Genomic DNA, 7918 nt, shown 5'->3' on the forward strand with positions numbered 1-7918 from the left:
GTTTGATTCCTATCCTATGCACACAATCCCTCCCCACCCCCCAAAAACCCTGAAACCTACATGCAAGTGTTTCCCTAAAAGAAAATATAGGGAAATATCTTCAGGACTCTGTGCTAGGCAATGTTTTCTCAGACTTTACACCCAAAGCACAAGCAACAAAAGAAAAAAATAAGAGCTCACCGAATTAAAAATATAGGGAAATATCTTCAGGACTCTGTGCTAGGCAATGTTTTCTCAGACTTTACACCCAAAGCACAAGCAACGAAAGAAAAAAATAAGAGCTCACCAAATCAAAAACGTTTGTGCATCAAAGGACTTTAACATAAAAGTAAAATGATAATCTACACAGTGGAAGAAAATTTTTGGAAATCCATATATCTGATAAAGGTTTAATAGCCAGAATATATACAGAAATCCTTGAACTAAACAACAAAAAGATAAACAACCCAATTTTAAAATGGACAAAAGACTTGAAAAGACATCTCACAAAGAAGATATACAAATGGCAAAAAAAAAAAAACCCACATGAAAAGATGCTCAGCATCACTAGTTATTGAAGAAGTGCAAATCAAAATCACAATGAGATACTTCATGCCCACTAGAATGGTTATGATAAAAAAACTACAAATGTTGGAAAGGATGTGGAGAAATGGGAACACTTCTTCATTACTGGTGGGACTGTAAAATGTGCAGCTGCTGTGTAAGACAGTTTGGCAGTTCCTAAGTATAAAATTAGCATATGACCTGGAAATCCCGCTACTAGGTATATACCCAGAAGATTGAGGTCAGGGACTCGAACAGGTATTTTCACACTGATATTCATAGTGGCATTATTCAAAATTGCTAAGATATGGAATCAACCTAGTGTCAATTAACTGTAGAATAGATAAATAAGGTGTGGTATATATTATGCCTTCAGCCATAAAAAGTACTGAAGTTCTGATATATGTGACACCTCGGATGAACCTGAGTTCATCATGTTGAGTGAAATAAGCTAGAAACAAAAGGACAGATATTACATTCTCTCACTGATCTGAAACAATTAGAACAAGCAAGTCCATAGAGTCAGAGTTTAGAATATAGGTTACCAAGGGGTGGGGTAGGGATGGAGAATGAGAAGTTAAGATTAGAAATGTATGGAGTTCTATTTGAATTGATGGAAATGTTTCAGTAATGGATGGTGTTGATGGTAGCACAACATTGTGAATGTAATTAACAGCACTGAAATATATATCTGAATGTGGGTAAAAAAGGAAATGCTAGTTGTATATGTGGTAATAGAAGAAAAAGTTTTTTAAAAAATCCATGAAACTGCACTATACAACAGTGAACCCTAAGTTAAACCATGGACAATATAATTAATAGTGAAATTATAAAAATGCACCTTCATCAATTGTGACAAATATACCACACCAATAGAAAGTGTTAATAATAGAGTGATATATGAGAATTCTGTATTTAATGCATGATTATTCTGTAAACCCACACACCAGGACATATGTTCACTCTAGATTTAGGTCACAAGTGAATGACTTGCAATTTTAATAGGATCACTGGGATACTGTATGAAGAATAGATATGGGGAAGCATAGAGGCCAGGCTCTTAGAACAATCAGGCAACAAATGATGATGGTTTGACCAGAGTAATAACAGTGAACTGATAAGAAGTGGTCAAATTATGGATACATTATATATTTTTTTGTTTATTATTTTTATTGAGAAATCTTCACACACATACAGTCCATACATGTGGCTAACAATAACATCACATAATTGTGTATTCATCACCATAATCATTTTTAAAGCATTTGTATCATTCCAGAAAAATGAATAAAAAGAAAAAAGAAAAAACTCATACATCCTATATACCTTTTACCTCTCCCTCTCATTGACCACTAGTATTTCGATCTACCCAATTTATTTTACCCCTTATCCCCCTATTATTTATTTATTTTTACCCATATTTTTCTTTTACTCATCTGTATACCCTGGATATAAAGGAGCATCAGATACAATGTTCTCACAATCACACAGTCACATTGTACAAGCTTTATCATTATACAATCATTTTTCAGAATCAAAGCAGTTTCAGGTACTTCCCTCCACCCACTCCAATATACCATAAACTAAAAAGGGATCTCTATAACACATAAGAATAACCCCCAGGATAACCTCTGGACTCTGTTTGAAAACTCTCAGTTGCTGAAACTTGATTTTGTCTCATTTCTCTCTTCACTCTTTTGGTCAAGAAGGTTTTCTCAATCCTGTGATGCCAAGTCCCGATTCATCCCAGGATTTCTGTCCCATGTTGCCAGGGAGGTTGCCCTGGGGTGTCACATAAATACCCGAAGTTTTTGGGAACAACCAGGTTATACACAAACAGCTCAGTATCTCAGAATTTAGAAATAATAAGTTATAATTCCTGAATATATGTGACTGCTGTAAGAGCTTACAATCTAGGAGTCTTTAAAATAGGCCCCAATCTGATAACCCATGCTCTCGACTCTAGTTCACTGAGCTTTGTATTATGGTTAGTCCATATGATTGAGGCATGATAATATTTGTCTTTTTGTCCCTGACATTTCATTCAACATACTGTCCTCAAGGTTCATTCACTTAGCTGCATGCCTCACAACTTATATTTTGAAGTTAAAATTTATATGGGGTATAAGAGAAAGAGAAAAGTAAAAGATGACTCTAAGGTTATTGACCTTAACATCTGAAAGAAAAGTCTGTATTTGCTGACATAGTGAATGCTATGGAAAGAGTAGGTCTGGCAAACAAAATCAGTTGTTTTTGAGATGCCCATCCAAAATCCAAATAGACATGTTGAAGAAGCAGGAGTTCAAAAGACAAGTCCAGGCTGGAGATATAAATTTGGGAATCACTAGCTTGTAGATGTATTTAAAGACAGGCAACTAGTTAAGTCCACTTAAGGAGCAAGAAAAAGTAGACAGAGAAGGGAAGAAGTCCAAGAAGTGGGCACTAGGGCATACTAGAATTTAGAGTTTGAAGAGAAGTAGAGGGATTAGCAAAGGATACTGAGAAATAGCAGCTAGTGAGATAGAAGAAAAATCGAGAGACAATGATGTCCTAGAATCCAAGTGAAAAAAATGTTCATAATCCTAATCTATAAAACTATTCTTTCTTTTTCATGTTGTCAAATGATATTATTTTGTTTGTCTCCTCCAGCAGACGGTGAGTTTGTTGAAGCCTAATAATATATCTTGCCCATTGTTCCATCTCTAGGGCCTATGCTTAGCTCCATGCCCCGCATATATTAGACTTTCTTTAATGGGAATATGTTCGCTTTTTTACAAAAAGTTTCTTATTTTGAACAGAATTTTAAACCAGAGAAAAGTTACAAAAATAGTACAATGATTCCAGAACCCTTTTCATCTAGATCACCAATTATCAGTAAAGACTTGGCCACATTTGTTTTTTTCCCTTTCTCTTTCTTTGACACTAAGTTGTAGATATCATGACCCATCAGCCTAGATAATTTCATATCTATCCTAAAGAAAAAGAACATTCTCTTACAAGCAATAGTTACTTACCAAATTCAGAAATTTAACACTGTTGCACTGTTTTCCATATACAATCCATGTGCACATTTTGTCAATAGTCCCGAAAACATCTTCTGTAGCAATTGTTCCCTCTTCACACATTTCACTTAGTTCCCATGTCTGTTTAGTCTCTTTTAATCTTGAACAGTTCCTCAGACTTTCTTTGTCTTCTATGACAAAGAAGATATTTTTGGAGTACACAGACCAATACACTTTTAGAGTATTCCTTAATTTCCTCATTATTAGGTCTCCTCAATTTTTGGCAGGAAAATACATAAATGACATTGTGCATATATTAGAAACTCAGTGTTGGTTGAATCACTGTGTAAGAGAGTAATTCACCAGGTTCTTCAAGGAAGACAGTGTCAAGTTAGAAATTGTGATGTAGTCTCAGATGTTACCCCCAGAGATAGACCAGAGAGATGACAGATAGGTAGAGAGAGAGACACATAGATGCATAGATAGATACTGGCAGAAACACTAGGTCTCTACAACCGACATTAGAGTTTTATTTACTCCTAGGAATCAGTGACCAGAGTAACACTGCAGTTTTTGTCCCCCATGCCTGGCAAGCCATGCACTGAGAGCTAGATGGACAAGCTTTGGAGTGTGGTGTAATCACACTGCAGGAGAGGGGCCAGGAAATGTCGGTCTGGGAGTTTATTATAGGAGAAGGACAACCATCGCCTCTCCCCTCCAAAAAGGAGGGAGAAAAATCTTTGCTCCCTAATGTAAACAAATTCTCCTTGGGAACAGAAGGGGGAGTATCTTGGATTCTTACCCTTTGGAATCTAAATAAATGTAAATCTCGGGGGGGAAGATAAGACCATTCCTCTGAGTTAGTCTGCAGACTAAAGTTTTTCCTTCCCTTCTAAAATGATTCTCTAAATCTCTCCCAAGCTCTGTCGAGGAAGGAGGAGGAAGATCCTGCCCTCAAATTTAAAGCTTTGGTGCCAGGTAAGATAAGAGAAGTTTTATTATCCTCTAAATGAAAGCAAATGGCTCCACAATCAATATTTGATCTATTTTATTTCCCCTAGAAATATTTTATGTATTTCTAGGGGAAATAAAACAAAGATTCTTTCTCCTCATAATAGATCAGTATCAGTGGCTGAAGAGGCTGGGACTTTGCAGGAACACTGAGAAATCAAGGAAAACTATTTTCCCACAGACTACAAAGCAAATTTTCAGAATGGGTGAAATTTGTCTTTGGTGGCACATAGACATCCTTTCTTGTTCTTTCTCCCATTTGGTATGTCTTTTCTTTGACCTCTGGTTTTCTTATGGGACTCCATCTTACCACTTCTATTTTAGGGTGTCAAAAGAAATAAAATAGGATTTCTATGACTAAGAGATTTCAAATGGAGTCTGAAAGTCAATCTAGACGTTATTCTATCTCAGCGAGTATCACAAACTGCACAGTGTGCAAAGCCTCATACAGCAATGTTCCTGAAAACCCTAAGGATGTGCAGACCCATTAACAAACCACGAGATAAAGAACCCAGTTAACTCTCAATCTGAAAGACAATTGGAGTACTGCAAATATCCACCAACCACAAACAATTTGTGTAATCTTCTTTTCCTTTTAAAAAATCCTTGCCTGGAAATGCCAAGGCTAGACAAGACTTGCATTGCTACCTAACTCTGTAGTCCCGGAGTTGCAATTCTAAGACCCCCAAATAAAATGCTTTTATTGCCTTGCAGCTTAGTTTGTTATTTCTAGGTTAACAGTGGTATGGGCCCATTTTCCAAAATGCTTTCTGCCACAAGACTACTTTTGTGCCATGTCATCAAATTTAAAAGTCCCATATTTTAGTGTAGCTCATCTCAGCTAGTTAGCAGGAAAGCAAATGAATTCAAAATTAGCCATAAATTAATTAGATGCTTTTATCCTACAGGAGACTTCAAGGGTACCAATACCTACCTAATGGAGGGGAAAGGGATTGTAAGAACAAATTGAGGTGAAATTTGTGAAAGCACACCTATAACTTATGAAGTACCGTATAAATAGATTTGTAAAATAATTATTACTAATACTACTTCACTGAGGTCTGGGTAGAGGAAGACACCACAGTGCATTTTTTTAAAATTTTATTTATTTATTAATTTAAAAAATTTTAACAAATGAACTAAAACATTAACATGTGACCATTCCGTTCTACGTATATAATCAGTAATTCACAATATCATCACTTGGTTGCATATTCATCATTTCTTAGAACATCTGCATCAATTCAGAAAAAGAAATAAAAAGACCATAGAAAAAGAAAAAAATTAAAACAGAAAAAAAAAGATTATACATACCATACCCCTTACCCCTCGCTTTCATTGATCACTAGCATTTCAAACTAAATTTATTTTAACATTTGTTCCCCCTATTATTTATTTTTATTCCGTATGTTCTACTCGTCTGTTGACAAGGTAGATAAAAGGAGACCACAGTGTATTTTAACACCTGATTCATGTTGACTTCCTCCACTTAAAGGCCTTCTCCTTTTCTGCTTTTTGTTGCATAGCCACAAGATGGCTGCTGCAACTCCAGACTCAGGTTTATATTTAAATGACGGGTGAAGAGAGTAAAACGTTTTTTCTCTTTATTCTCAGAAGGATACTATACCAGAGAGTTCTACCATCATCTCATTGGGCAGAGTTGGGTCACATAACCAGTCCCAGCTGCAAAAGAGGCTGGAGAAGTGAGTTTTTAAATTGTCACCTAAATTCCATTAAAATAAGATTTTTAGTAAGAAGAAAGATTGGGTGGGGTGAATGTGGATATCATCTGATATTGCTCGGTGGTATAAGCCTCATTCAGCAATTTTACTTCTAGGAAGTTATTTTACAGTTGCACTCACTGTTACATAACTTGTTGGTGCCCCATCTAGATCCATAAGATAACTGCTACCATTATGATGTACCCATTCCCCCAGCAGCTATGGGGGCTGCTCATACCCAGAACCTTCTCCAGAGGATTGTCTTTTAGATGACAGGAGCCATCTGGACCTGAAATCCTGGTAGTTAAGTGCTGCCCCTCCATCTCCCCAGGGAGAACCATAGCCAGTGACAGTCTATGTGGGGATACAAGAGCTCTGCTCCCTTGCCTAAGGGTAGACTGCTTGCAGTTCATGCTTCAGAGCTCCCTGTAGGAACAGCCTGAGTCTAGACTTACCTGACATCACTTCTTACTTTAATTCTTCCTTTCTCTCACTCTCTCAGGTTTCTCCTGAGAGCCCTCTCCTAAAAAATTGCTGGTGCCAGAATCTCCATCGCGGTCTCTGCTTCTAGACGAACCAACTTAAGACAGACACTCACAGGTGAGAAAGATGCCACATATGAGATTATTCATTGTATTACCGGTCCTCTTTGGGCCGGATCCTCTAAACGGATCTCCTGGTTAATTCAATAGAATTAAACCAGTTTGGTGAAGCAAAGCAGAACTTTCATTCTTTGGCTAAAGAATGGGGAAGGGAGAACTGGTGTGCTAAAAGCACCTTCTCCCTGAAGGAAGGCAAACTTGGTTCTTTTACAGGTGGTCAGAAGATGCGTGCGCAGGTGGCAGTGCGCCTGTTCCGGGAAAGGGACTTTCCCGGCTGATGCAAGGCAGGAAATTGTGGCCACATCAAGGCTGGGTTCTTGCTATTTCATTGGTTGGAGACTTCGTGGTTCAGCACAGAGCAACGCTGCAATGGCTGCAGGAGCTGCCGCTCTCAGCTGCTTCTTACTGGTGTTTGCATCCTTCATTTTTCTTGAGATAAACACAACTCAAGCAGAGACAAACTTTAGATGAAACAACCATTCTGATCAGACTTTCATCCTAGTGATAATCGCTTCCTTATTTACAATAAGAAAAACCTGTTAAGCTAAATGTCCATCACTGGGGTATTGATTAAGTAAATACATCTAATAGAATACTTACCAGTAGCTGTTAAAAAGAATGAAGTAGTTAAACTCACAATATTTGCTCTTCTGGGGATGAAACTGTGCACTGAGGACAGGGTTGGAAGTGGACGTTTCACTTTTGTTCCCTTTGAGTTTTGAATAATTTGGATGTATTAAATTTACTTTAAAAAATAAAATCAACATTAAAAATGAATGTGGACTATATTCTAAGCAAATAATTTTGATACATGAAAATTCATAAGTACATACAAAAACTATAAAATGACTATAAAATAATATTAAAAGCTAGTATTCATTGAGACATTATTTATGGTCTGTCTCTCCTATCATTAATATCTGTATTTCTTAAAGTCATTTACACTGAAAGTCACTGTCACCTCACACTAATTCCTCAACAAGTGTAATCTGGCTTTGTTCTTCCCCAAAATTCTCAAGCTAACTCTTACCAAATTTTC

General features: G+C 36.9%; 1 long non-coding RNA gene across 1 annotated transcript in view; it reads left to right on the forward strand.

The window, feature by feature from the left end:
• The window catches only part of LOC143691657 (uncharacterized), a 186390-nt gene extending 180192 nt beyond the window's left edge, over positions 1 to 6198 (forward strand). The window contains exons 2-3 of the long non-coding RNA XR_013179629.1: positions 4467 to 4523; positions 6171 to 6198. This is a non-coding gene — a long non-coding RNA (uncharacterized LOC143691657). The remainder of the gene's footprint in view (positions 1 to 4466; positions 4524 to 6170) is intronic.
• The last annotated feature ends 1720 nt before the right edge of the window (positions 6199 to 7918 follow it).

Source organism: Tamandua tetradactyla, chromosome 7, assembly GCF_023851605.1.
Source record: "Tamandua tetradactyla isolate mTamTet1 chromosome 7, mTamTet1.pri, whole genome shotgun sequence".
Lineage (NCBI taxonomy): Eukaryota > Metazoa > Chordata > Mammalia > Pilosa > Myrmecophagidae > Tamandua > Tamandua tetradactyla.